The sequence below is a fragment of the Rhinopithecus bieti genome, unplaced genomic scaffold, assembly GCF_001698545.2.
Source record: "Rhinopithecus bieti isolate Rb0 unplaced genomic scaffold, ASM169854v2 scaffold_13112, whole genome shotgun sequence".
Classification (NCBI taxonomy): domain Eukaryota; kingdom Metazoa; phylum Chordata; class Mammalia; order Primates; family Cercopithecidae; genus Rhinopithecus; species Rhinopithecus bieti.
In genome coordinates this window covers 2,438,778-2,449,816 of record NW_016807891.1, presented here as the reverse complement: position 1 = coordinate 2,449,816, position 11,039 = coordinate 2,438,778, and the positions used below count along the sequence as shown (strand labels likewise).

At 49.1% G+C, this 11,039-nt stretch overlaps 1 protein-coding gene across 2 annotated transcripts in view; it reads left to right on the top strand.

The window, feature by feature from the left end:
- The first annotated feature begins 226 nt into the window (after positions 1-226).
- The window catches only part of TENT4A (terminal nucleotidyltransferase 4A), a 45,912-nt gene continuing 35,099 nt past the window's right edge, over positions 227-11,039 (top strand). The window contains exon 1 of one of the 2 annotated variants that reach the window (XM_017884056.1): positions 227-922. The gene's annotated coding sequence lies outside the window, so the exon portion shown is untranslated. The remainder of the gene's footprint in view (positions 923-11,039) is intronic. The other variant, XM_017884058.1, reaches the window with a different exon arrangement.

The window sequence follows — 11,039 nt, the reverse complement described above, 5'->3', positions numbered from 1 at the left end:
GGTCCCGTCCGTCCGTGCGCGCGCGGCCGTGGCCTCGGGGCGCGGCGGGGGCGGGCCGCGTCGGGGCGGGAAGAAGAAAGAACACAAAAAAAAATGGTTTGCGCCCGGCCCCCACAAACAAAAACCGCCCAAAAAGGGGAACGGCGAGGGATGGACCAGCGCGTGGCCTGGATCCAGCACCGAGCAGAAAGGAACCGAAGCCAACTAGGCCCTGTGAGATGACAACGATCTGGGAAGACCTCGCAGGGCCAGTGAGGCCGCGGCGGCACTCGAGCTCGGTCCATATTCTGCCTCAAAACTCGCCGGCGCTGGGACCACGGCGGCGCGGCCGGGGGGCGGCCGAGCGGGCGCGGCGGGGCAGGACCATGGGCCAGCGCTGCCCGGGCCGGACGGTCGCCCACCGACCTCACCGGACCCCGGCCGCAGGCACCGACCAGCGCTGACCCCCAGCGTTACTGACGGCGCATGGGGCCGCGGAGCCGAGGGCAGCCGCGCGGCCGCTTGCCAGAAGCTCTCCGTCGCTGTCGTCGCTCGTCGTCGTCCTCGTCCAACGCACAGAAGGTCGGGCAGCCGAGTAGCCCGGACGAGCTGCTCGTTCCGTCGCGTCTTCCAGGCGCAGCGCCTCGCTGGGCGGCCGGGCGGCGGCCTCCTTCTTCAACTTCGCCGACGGCGCGCCCAGCGCCCCCGGCACAGCCAACGGGCACCCCGGGTCGCGCGGCCCCGCGCCCGCTGGCTCCCCGTCGCAGCACCAGTTCCACCCGGGTCGCCGGAAACGCGAGAACAAGGCCAGCACCTACGGCCTCAACTACCTGCTGTCCGGCAGCCGCGCGGCTGCTCTCAGCGGAGGAGGCGGCCCCGGGGCCCAGGCGCCGCGGCCCGGCACCCCGTGGAAGAGCCGCGCGTACAGCCCGGGCATCCAGGGGTGAGTGCGCGGGGCGGGGGCGGGGGCGGGGACCATGGTCCTGGCCGGCGCCTGCGGTGCAGACACCGGTTACAGGCGCCCAGGCTTCTTTTGGAGGATGCATGTTGAAGGCCAAGGCCCGACTCTGCTTTGAAAGTTTTTTGTTTTTTTTTTCTTGCTAATATGAAACTCCTTTATAATGGAGTGACTTGCCCAGATCCTGCAAGTAACAGTGCAAGAAAGGGGCTGCTGAATAGGACCTGCAGGTATTTGTCTTTTTTACTCTTGAGACTGGAAAGGGAAATCGACTCTCCCCCTGCACCCCGCCTCCGGGCAAGTGAGGAACCCCTTGTTAAAGTGGGGCATAGATAAGTGTGGAGTTTCATTAAGTTGCAGAATAATTTAGCATTGCCAGGAGCTCAGATCACGTCGAAGGTAAATATTAACCTTTTTTATTTCATTTAAAACAAAAATTTAACTGTCAACTTAGGTGATTCATTTTGGGGGGGGTTGTGTACTTTAATTTCGTATTGCGGTTAACAACAGCATAGTATATAAATATTGGCTTAATTCAAAGAAAAAACAGATATGTCATATATATCTATTCTTTGGAAGATGCATTATTATTTTAAATACTTACACATCCGCCTGGAGGGAATTAGAGGCTCTACTTACATTTAGTGCCCCTACAGACGGCAAGGAATGAAAGCAAAGGTGGTGTGTGTGTGGGGTTGGAATTGCCCCAGGTGAGGCTGTTCAGGTGTGATGCTGTTGACGCAGCCCCTTTGCCATTTTGGGCTTTTCTGAGCGTCTGGAAATAATTTATGTGTGGGTTGTATGTCAGTATTTTAAGACTTAAATGATAAATTTTCCTTGCACGATTTTTCCCCCAATTTAAAAAAGAAGGATTTGCCGGGGTATGAGGGTTGTTACACGCAGTAAAGTCCTACAAATAACCACAATTGCTAGATGCTGGGAGTTGTTATAGTACACTTTTTCTTGTAACTCTTTCTCATGTGAAGTATGTTGCGAAACAGTTGATACTTCTTTAAAGCGTGTGATACACCGTAATAGCTGCATGTTCTGTAACTTTTTTCACCTGGCTTGGGCTACAAGTGATACCTTCTAAATTCCCTGAAGTGTAAACATGCATTGCAGACACTGGCGGGAGGGCCGACTCCTCTCCCTCCAGTTCTTACCTGTAGAACTTCCTGAGAGCAGGTGGTTGGAAGCAGTTTCTTCTTGATGTATAGTAATGTATACCTCAGGGCTCGCTTGGGAGGACCTTTAGGCTTCCAGCCTGTTATGGAACTGGAATGGGCTCCGTGTCTCTTAGCACTAGAAAAAAAAGATAGACACGTCATCTCTGCAAGTCTTGGGTTGTGTCTCTGCTCTTAGCGGTAGCGCATCAGGCCCCATGCATCTCACTTGGACTCCCCACGCTATTTTCTCCTGGTAACTAGTCAGCCTCAGTAGGTCGTGTTGCTTTTGTTAGTGAATGAGCCCACTAGGGTCAGGTGCTGTGTTAGGATCTGGGGATCTGGTGCAGGGACGATATGGAGACAATCTCATGATCTTGACCCATCCTGAAACCTGCCTACAAGTGCCCCCTGCCTAGAGCACAAGAGTACCCTGCTCAGTTGTGCAGGTCCCCTCTCACGCTGTTCGTCACCCACGCCCAGTCAATCATCAGATGCTGTTCGTTTGGCCCTTTTAATCTCTCCACACCTCATCCTCAGGCAGGCTCTTGTTACCTCTGTGGAGATTGCTCAAGCAGCCGGAGGTGCCTTCAATGCACTCTGGTCCTGCTTGAGTCCTTTCCCATCACTGCTAATGGGGTGATCTTCTCTGCTGGCAGGTCTGGTCAGGTTCCCCTTCACCCTCATGTCACCTCCAATCTCCAATCCCCCACATTAAAGTCTAAAGCCTAAAACTCAGCAACACCTCCAGGGCTCTGCTACTCAGATGGCCCTGGGTCCTGGCCCCTGGCCTCGTGCCCCACCCCTTGCCAACCTGTTAGAACCCAGCTGTAAGGCAGTATGGTGTAGGGCATAAGAGAGGGCTCTGAAGCCCGCCAGGAGGTCTGGTTTGATGCTGCAGTCATGCTCTTGGAACCTTCCTTTTCACCTTTGCTGGAGACCTCTCCTTGCCTGTCTCCGGGTGGTGTGTACCATGCCTCCACTATGGCCCTGGGTGCATCCACTTCCTGCCGTCTCTGCCCAAAGGGGCCTGTGAGGACTACCTGCTATGGGCCTAGAAGGGCACGGTGACCTCTGCTTGGGCTGCTACTCCAGCTGATCTTTCAGAAGTAAACCTAAGCGGTGGTAGAGTTGGGCCTGTGACTAGAGGAGGTAAGGTTCCCCCAGTGATCATTTCCACGTGGCCCGTTGGTCCTACATGAACCAACCTTTTCGTATCAAGAAATAGTTCTGTCTAGAACTTTCTTCTGGCCATCAGCTTACCCAGAGTGTTGAGAAAGACCACCAAAAAGTCTTTCAGTTGTGGCTTAGAGAAGGAAGTAACTGAGTTTTAAAGGCACACCTGAGCTGACCAATAGTAAAGGATCTTGTTGCTGGGAAGCTGCTTGGGGTTGTGATCTAGTCCCAGGACATGCACTTCTGAAAATGCAGTGTGCGTTCCTCATGGGAGGATGAGCCTGCTGCGGAGCACTGGCTGAACCCAGTTGGGTCTTTGCCTGGTAGCCCATGTGGCAACCCGCACTATTTGTCCTTTTCTGGGGAGGAGTTTTCTGTCCTTGGACACTTCGCCTGGTGGCTTGGCCTTGTGAGACTGCCAGTCTGCCTTCTGGTAAAGTAGGATGAAGAAAAAGCAGGTGAAAGAGGACAGGGATTGGTGCAAGAACCTTCAGAGGAGAGGAGGTGAAATGCTCCTTTTGGCTCTGGTTCTTATTCCATTGTTTGCTTGAAATCCCAAGCCTTTGTTTTGGGAATGGTGTGCTTAGGGTGAGCTCTGCTGTTGACCTGGGCTTCTGACCTTGAGATGTTGGGCAGGTGTGTGGACAGGCCCTGGGCCCGTTGCATCCCAGCCTCTGGCTGCTGTTGCTTGCACGTGCTCTCATGCCCTGACCCAACAGGGCTTTGGGCTGTTGTTACTTTGCCATGGTCATTCTAGCAGCTTTGGAAACCTCTTCAGGTTAAAAGTCTTGCATAAGTGAGAGTGGGAGCATGGCCTTCAGATATTTGGCCACATCCTGACTGGTGTGTTACAGAGACCCAGGAAGAGTGTAGTTGAACGAAGACATGTGCAGGTGTCCCGGGCTCTGAACAGCTTCTATTCAGAGTTTGGCTTTTCAAAGGCTGTGCCATCTCAGGTGTGCCTGCAGTGTGCAGCAGGTGTATGCACCTTCCTCTCTGCAGGTTTCTTGATACTTAATCTCATCTTTTAATATCTTCTATTAACTCAAAGGAAATTCTTAGTTTGACGTATGAGAGAGACCGACCACTGTCAGCATAGAACATGGTCAGCCGTACCCCAGAAGGCCCCTGGTGAGAGTCGTTTCCAACTTGGTGCATGTTTTTTCGATTGTTTCTTGCAAAGGAGTCAGAGCTTGGAGGCGCAACCAGGATCCCCCCTCTCCCTTTAGCCTGACCTCACTGACATAAAGTAGAGCAGGTGTGACCTGTCTGGAACATCCTTGTGATGCTCAGCAGGACCTGCTGCAGAGCACGGGAGGCATCACTCTAGGGGCCTTTCCCTCCCATACCTTCCTGTGAGTGTCCAGGATACATGAGAAAGGTTGTCGTGAGGCCTGCTGTAAAGGATGGCGGTGGCACGTGTGGACCTTGCTTTCTGAGTTTCACTATCTGAGTCCCAGAGGTATAAGCTTGTGGAGAGAAGTGTGCATGATCACACTAAGCAGATACTTGCTCCTGCACTGTTGGAGGAGGAAGAGGCATTAATTTCATAATTTCATAAATTAACTCTTCCAACACTCCTCCTATTTAGTAATAGCATCACTTGTTCCTGTCTTTTGTTCCATTGCCAAGCTCCACAAGGTGAAATTGAAAATCGAGTGCAAGACACAGGCTGTGCTGGAGTTGAGGAAAGTTTTGCTGGAGAACTGCTTGCACCTCATGTCTGGTCACTGATAGATGAGGACTGGTCAGGACAGCTGACACTTGGAGAAGGGGCTGCCTGGGAGGGCATGACAGACTCTGGAAAAGGAAGGTTGGATTATTAAACTGACTGGGAATGAGAGGCCTCTAATCTTTTCTCCAAAAAAAAGACTTAATGCTCATGCGGTGGAAGTCAGAGTGAAGCAAATTGGGTTTTGTCTGTCTTGCTGCTGTGAGCGTGTGATGGAACAACAGTGTCATTTGCTTTTTCTCAGAAATATTTAATGCATGTTTGTGACATAATTTTTAAAAGTAATTTCAAGTAAATATTTTAAAGTAAAAGTTCTAAGATTTGTGTCTCAAGGTAAAGTCTCAGACTGTCTTTGGTCACTATTTAATATGAGATTTTGTCTTCATTTTAAATGGATTCATGTAAGTGTCCTATGGGAGAAGAGTTAATGGTTATCCTTGGAAAATAAGAACTTTTATGCCTCAGGTCATATGGTTTAGGATCTGATTTTGTAGTTGTGGAGTAAAAAAAGGTTGTTTAAGGGAAAAAAAAAGAAAAAAAACCTTGATATTCAAATTCAGAAACTTGAGTTTTGAGGATGCAGACAGAATTTGGACTAACGGTGGAGAGAGTTGGCAGAGCCAGACCACCCAGACTCGCAGAAGATTGAAGAAGCTGCAGTGCTGATGTGGAGAGGCCCATTCTAGGAGGTGTGGCTGGCTTGTCAGTGCTTTCTCTTCTCTGCAGTGAATTGGATGGCAAGCCTCGCCCTCTTTGAAAGCTGCCACTCTGAACCTGCCTTGAGAGCATCTCAGGGAGGGCAGGGAGGTGGCCTCAGTCAGCGCTGACAGGTGCCCAAATTACCTGACCTGTTGTGAATGTGTGCCTGAGTGAGGTGGCCAGGATGCCTTTTCTCCCAACACTGGGGATGTACACTCATGCAACATCCTATTTTTGAGATTTCTATGTTGTGGTAGTTCTCTGTTGCTGTGTAGCAAATTAGCATAAACTCAGAGGCGGAGAAGAACACTCATTTATGGTCTTGTGGATTCTGTGTGTCAGATCAGGGATGGCTGGGCTGGGTTCTCTGCTCAGGCTTTTGCAAGGCTGAAGGGTGTTGGCCAGCTGTGTTCTCAGCTGGCACTCAGGGTCCTCTTACCAGCGCATTCCTGTTATTGTTAGAATTCAGCTCTTTGCAGGATCGAAGTCCTTGATTGATTGCTAGCTGCCAGCAGGGGAATTGGGCAGGGCTCTCTCAGCTTCTTAAGGCCACCTGCATTCCATCTGCAAAGCAAGGTACTTTGAATTTCTCTGACGTTTCCCGCCAGCTGGAGGAAGCCCCCTGCTTCTATGGGCTTGTGTGATTGAGTCAGGCTCCTGCAAATAACCTGCCTACCTGAAGGTCATATAGTAATATAACATGATCATGGTGTGATAACCTCATCAGAACCACAGGTTCCAAGGAGTAGGGTGTAGGACCTTGAGGGGAGGAGGTTCTTCTGTGGGTAGACTTCCCCTGGCATGGAATCGGTTGATGAGGAGGTTGTGGTTCTTCTTGTCCAACACTTTTCCCCTGACTGGACTCCAGCCCATCGCAATGACTCTTGTAGATTGCCGGTTCCGTCCTCTGGCTTGGTGGTTACTGCTGAACTCAGGCAGCCACCATAACCAGGAGAACCTTTCTGTGCTGCACTCAGATGGACATTCTTTAAAATACGTCATTTAAGAAAAGTTTGCAGGAAAGCCGTGTGAATATATGAAACTACGGTGATTGAAAAGTCCTGTTTGTGAGGTATCCTGCATTGGCTAGATTAGGAAAAGGGTCATTCCTATGCAGGTGGGGGTTGATGACTTACCCAAGAGTCACCTCTGGAACATGCTCTTAAGTTCGTAGCAGTCCATCTTTGCAGAAGGTGTGGGGGACACTTGTCCTGCAAGCCCAGGTTCGTAGGAATGTTGGCTTCCCCAGACCCTTGGCTTCAGAGCACCTTGCCTCCTTTAGGAGGGACAAGAAAACTCCCATGTGGTTCTTCCCTCTGTCCCTTCCTGAGCCCCTCTGAGTGTTGGGCTCTTGTGGAGTTACTGCTGCTATAACAAAGCTGACCCCACTGCCCTCCTGAGTCTCCTCAGGGAAGGAGGAGCTGTATTGTAGCCTGCATGCTTAGTGCCAAGCACACGGTAGCCACTAAGTAAGTATCTCCCAAGAAAGAAGAGCAGAAAGAGGATCTGCCAACTCAGGAGGGCAGGTGGAGGATGGCAAGTCTGCGGAGTATTCATAAACCCAAATGCTAAGGGAAACTTTTGTTGTTTGTCTTAGAATTTTAAAAAATAAAGTCTGTTGCAGTTTATCTGCTTTCCTTCCTGGAGGGTGGCTAAACTAATGTTCTGTTTTACAATATAGAATGCAAAAGCAGAAAACATTCAGGAGAATTCCATACTGTATTTGAAAAACATCACCATTTAGTTTTAACTGCTCGCTCTTATTGTAAAAATTAATACCTAACTATGAACAGTTAGAAAGCCTGGAGAAGTATGGAGATGAGTTGTCCACCATTGGGCCACCTAGAGAGTGCACTGTGAGCCTGTCCCTGGTGTCCTGTACTCTGGTGATGTGCACTGCATTTGCTGGCAGTGAGCCAGGGAGTGGACCACATCTGGGCCTGGGCTGGGTGGAACTCTGCAGAAGTTTATCCATCTCTTGGCTGACAGGGTGGGCTAGATGGAAGCAGCTCTGAGGGTCCCTGTTGGCAGAGAATGTCTTTGATTATCAACAACATGCCTTTTTGTTGTGAGCTTGTGATCTTTTTCTTTCCTAAATCAGCTGCTGTGCATAACCAGTTAGGCTCTCCCGTGGCTTAAGATTGGAATTGGTTTCCCAGTGCTAGGATGTGGGTGTTAGGTGGTTTCTATCTTTCCGTTTGAAAAAGATTTCAGATCAGTGTAACATTTCTAGAATCCTGTTGATCTGAAGGAATGGTAGGATGTAGTAGTTTAAGGGAAATGAAAAGTTGAATTATTTTGATATTTCTGCTTTAAACCTGCTGGGTGGAGTCCATTTCTGAGCACTGGGAGCCACGTGCTTGGCTCTTGAGAGCCTAGCTCCATCAGCCCATGTCACACACTCACAGGTCTGGCTTTGCCTGGTTTCGCCACGGTTTCTAACTTGAGCCTCAGTTTCCCCACCTGTGAAGCAGAGCCTGTGGCACCCACCTTAGAGCACATGAAAGACTTGGAAGCACTCTAAGTGTCATGCAAGAGATTAAAAAGGCCACCGCTGCCCTTTTCTCCTCTCTTTAAGGAAGTTGAAACCAAAAATTAAGTCCTCCTTCTTGCCAGCTGGACGGGAAAAGCCTTTTTCTTGGTTTTTTGAAAATACAACTTTCACTTTCAGATCAAAGTGAAAACTGCTAAACACTGAATGTTCTGAGTCTTGGGAGTCAGGGGCTGGAGGGGTGTTATGAATTGAAAGATACCTTTCTATTTGTAAAACATTTTCACAATGCCTTAATAATGTCTGTTCTAGTTTTGTGTTTTAGTTTTTTTTTTTTTTTTTTTTTTTTAACCTGTTCTGAAGGTACATCANCTTCCTGTGGAGATGGAATAATTCTAGTTTTGCACTAATACAGTAGTCACTGGCCATATGTGACTTTTGAGCACTTGAAATGTGACAAATGCAACTGAGGAGCTGAATTTTAATTTTATTTACTTTTAATTAAAATTTAAATGGCTATATATTTAGACAGCTCTGAACTGCAGTAAATTTAGACTCTATTTGAAACAGTGTTTGATTCAGTAACTGTTGCTGAAATAAATTGAAACTCATACAACAGTAAAAGCTGCGTTACTCAGCAAGTTACCACTGTGAAAGCTCTAGAAATTGTTTGAGTTTCCAATGCAAATCCTTTTCAAACAGCCGCTGTTTTAATAGCACATGAAGCATAAAATAGGTTCATAGCAGCGCAACACAGAGCAACATGGAGAAACTACTGTGACCTGGAGTGTCTCCAGTCCAGCATGCAGGCGATAGGTCTCTCAGCGTTTTTGCACGCAGGTTAATGATGGTGCAGACAATCACTTCCTTCTCTGAACATCCTTCCTGGTCACCAGCACCACTGTGGCTCATGTGTGTGGGGCTCTTTTGGCTTAGCTCTCTGTGTGAGTTTGCTCCTTGAGTTCCCAGAGCTGACCCATGAAATGAGTGATATTACTCCTGTTTTGTAGATAGAAAACTGAAGCCTTGACAGGCTGACATGACCTGGCAAAAGGTGCTGCACATGAAAGTGTCAATTCACAGCTGACATCTGGAGACTTTACTCCTAACAGTGTTCAGTGAACAAGACGTCGCTAACGTGGGGGATGGAACCTAGCAACTCATTCTACAAGTATGGTTCAAATATATTGGTACAGGGCCTTTTGCTTTGTGTTCTTAAAGAGATTAGATTCAGATGTGGTGGAGTGCTTTGACAGCCACCGCAGGACAAAGTTGACAGCTCTGGGGTTGGGGAGTGCTGAGGATTTCGGAGGGAAGCCAGTCCTGTGCAGTAGTAGGCTCTGGGTTCATGCTTTCTCGAGGTGTTCCAGAACTGGCCTGGAGGGAGGCTGCAGTGCGGGAGTGGGATTTCTGTCGCCTGTAGTATTCTTAGAAGTTGCATTCTATGGAAAGTGGAGCATCTGATGAGCTGTTTACTCCCTGTTTTATCTGACGGCAGTTGAAAGACAAAGCAGAACTGGCAGCGCAGCAACCTCAGTCAGCACTGCTGCATTGGGGGCTTGACCTGCAATCTCGCAATCCTGGGCAATAACTCATTTTCAAGAAAGAAAAATTAAGCATTAAGTGATTGAAGCGTCTTGCCCATGGCGCTACTAGAAAATAAAGGCGCTGGTGCCCAGATGCAGGTCTGCATGGTGTGCAAGTCTGGGCTCCTTCCCACGCCCCCACAGAGAGCGCACTGGTATGTTGGAGTGAAGAGCCACGCAAGACCTCTGTGAATGGGCAGAGATGGGCCCGTGGCGCAACACAGTAAACTGTATTTTGGTTATGGGCATTATCTCTAAACTTATGTAAAACATTATAAAAAATGGAAGGACAACGATGAAATGATGGCCAAAAACATAGAAAAGGATACCTTGCATGTCCTGTGAAATGCAAAGAAATTCTAAAGTGTCATTACGAGTTACCTCATGGAAGAAAGCAAAAAGGTGAATCTATCTAGAGTTTGTGGTTCTGACTCACAAGAGACTGATGTTCATGCTGAAGGACAAGTGTGATGGGTGGAAGGATAGAGCGCCAAGACCACACTTTAAAGATGTGAATCTATGGGAACTGTCCAGGGAGATGAAAGCAGGGAATGAGCTGAAGCTTGCGGACTTGTTGAGTAGAAAGAGCCTTTTAGGATTGGTTTTAGAATAAAATAATAAGGCCTGTGGTTGGGGAAGATGACTTGCTGTTCACAGAGCCTCCCTTAACAGGTGGAGACCTCAGCTTTTCCTTTGCTGCCATCAAGTGTGTGGTATACAGTCCTAGCCACGGTAGTAATCTCTGCTGGCCTGACTGAGCCCTCACCCTTTATGCAGTGTCTCCTGCCACCCTCCTGGGAGAGGCTGTTCTCAGCATAGCTGGCCTGGGGTCACACAGCTGGTAGGTGTAAAGCTGGCGTTGGAGTCCAGGTAGTCTCACTCCATAGCCTGCCTCTTTAGCCACCGCAAATGCAGAGCAAAGCGAGAATTGTCCAAAGAGGTAAGCTAATAAAGAGGAAAACAGGCTGGGTGCAGTGGCTCATACCTGTAATCCCAGCACTTTGGGACGCCGAGGGGATTGGATCACGAGTTCAGGAGATCGAGACCATTCTGGCTAACACAGTGAAACCCCATCTCTACTAAAAATACAAAAAATTCTCTGGGCGTGATGGCACGCACTTGTAGTCCCAGTTACTTGGGAGGGTGAGGCAGGAGAATCCCTTGAACTTAGGAGGCGGAGGTTGCAGTGAGCCGGGATCACGCCACTGCACTCCAGCCTGGGTGACAGAGCGAGACTCCATCTCAAAAAAAAAAA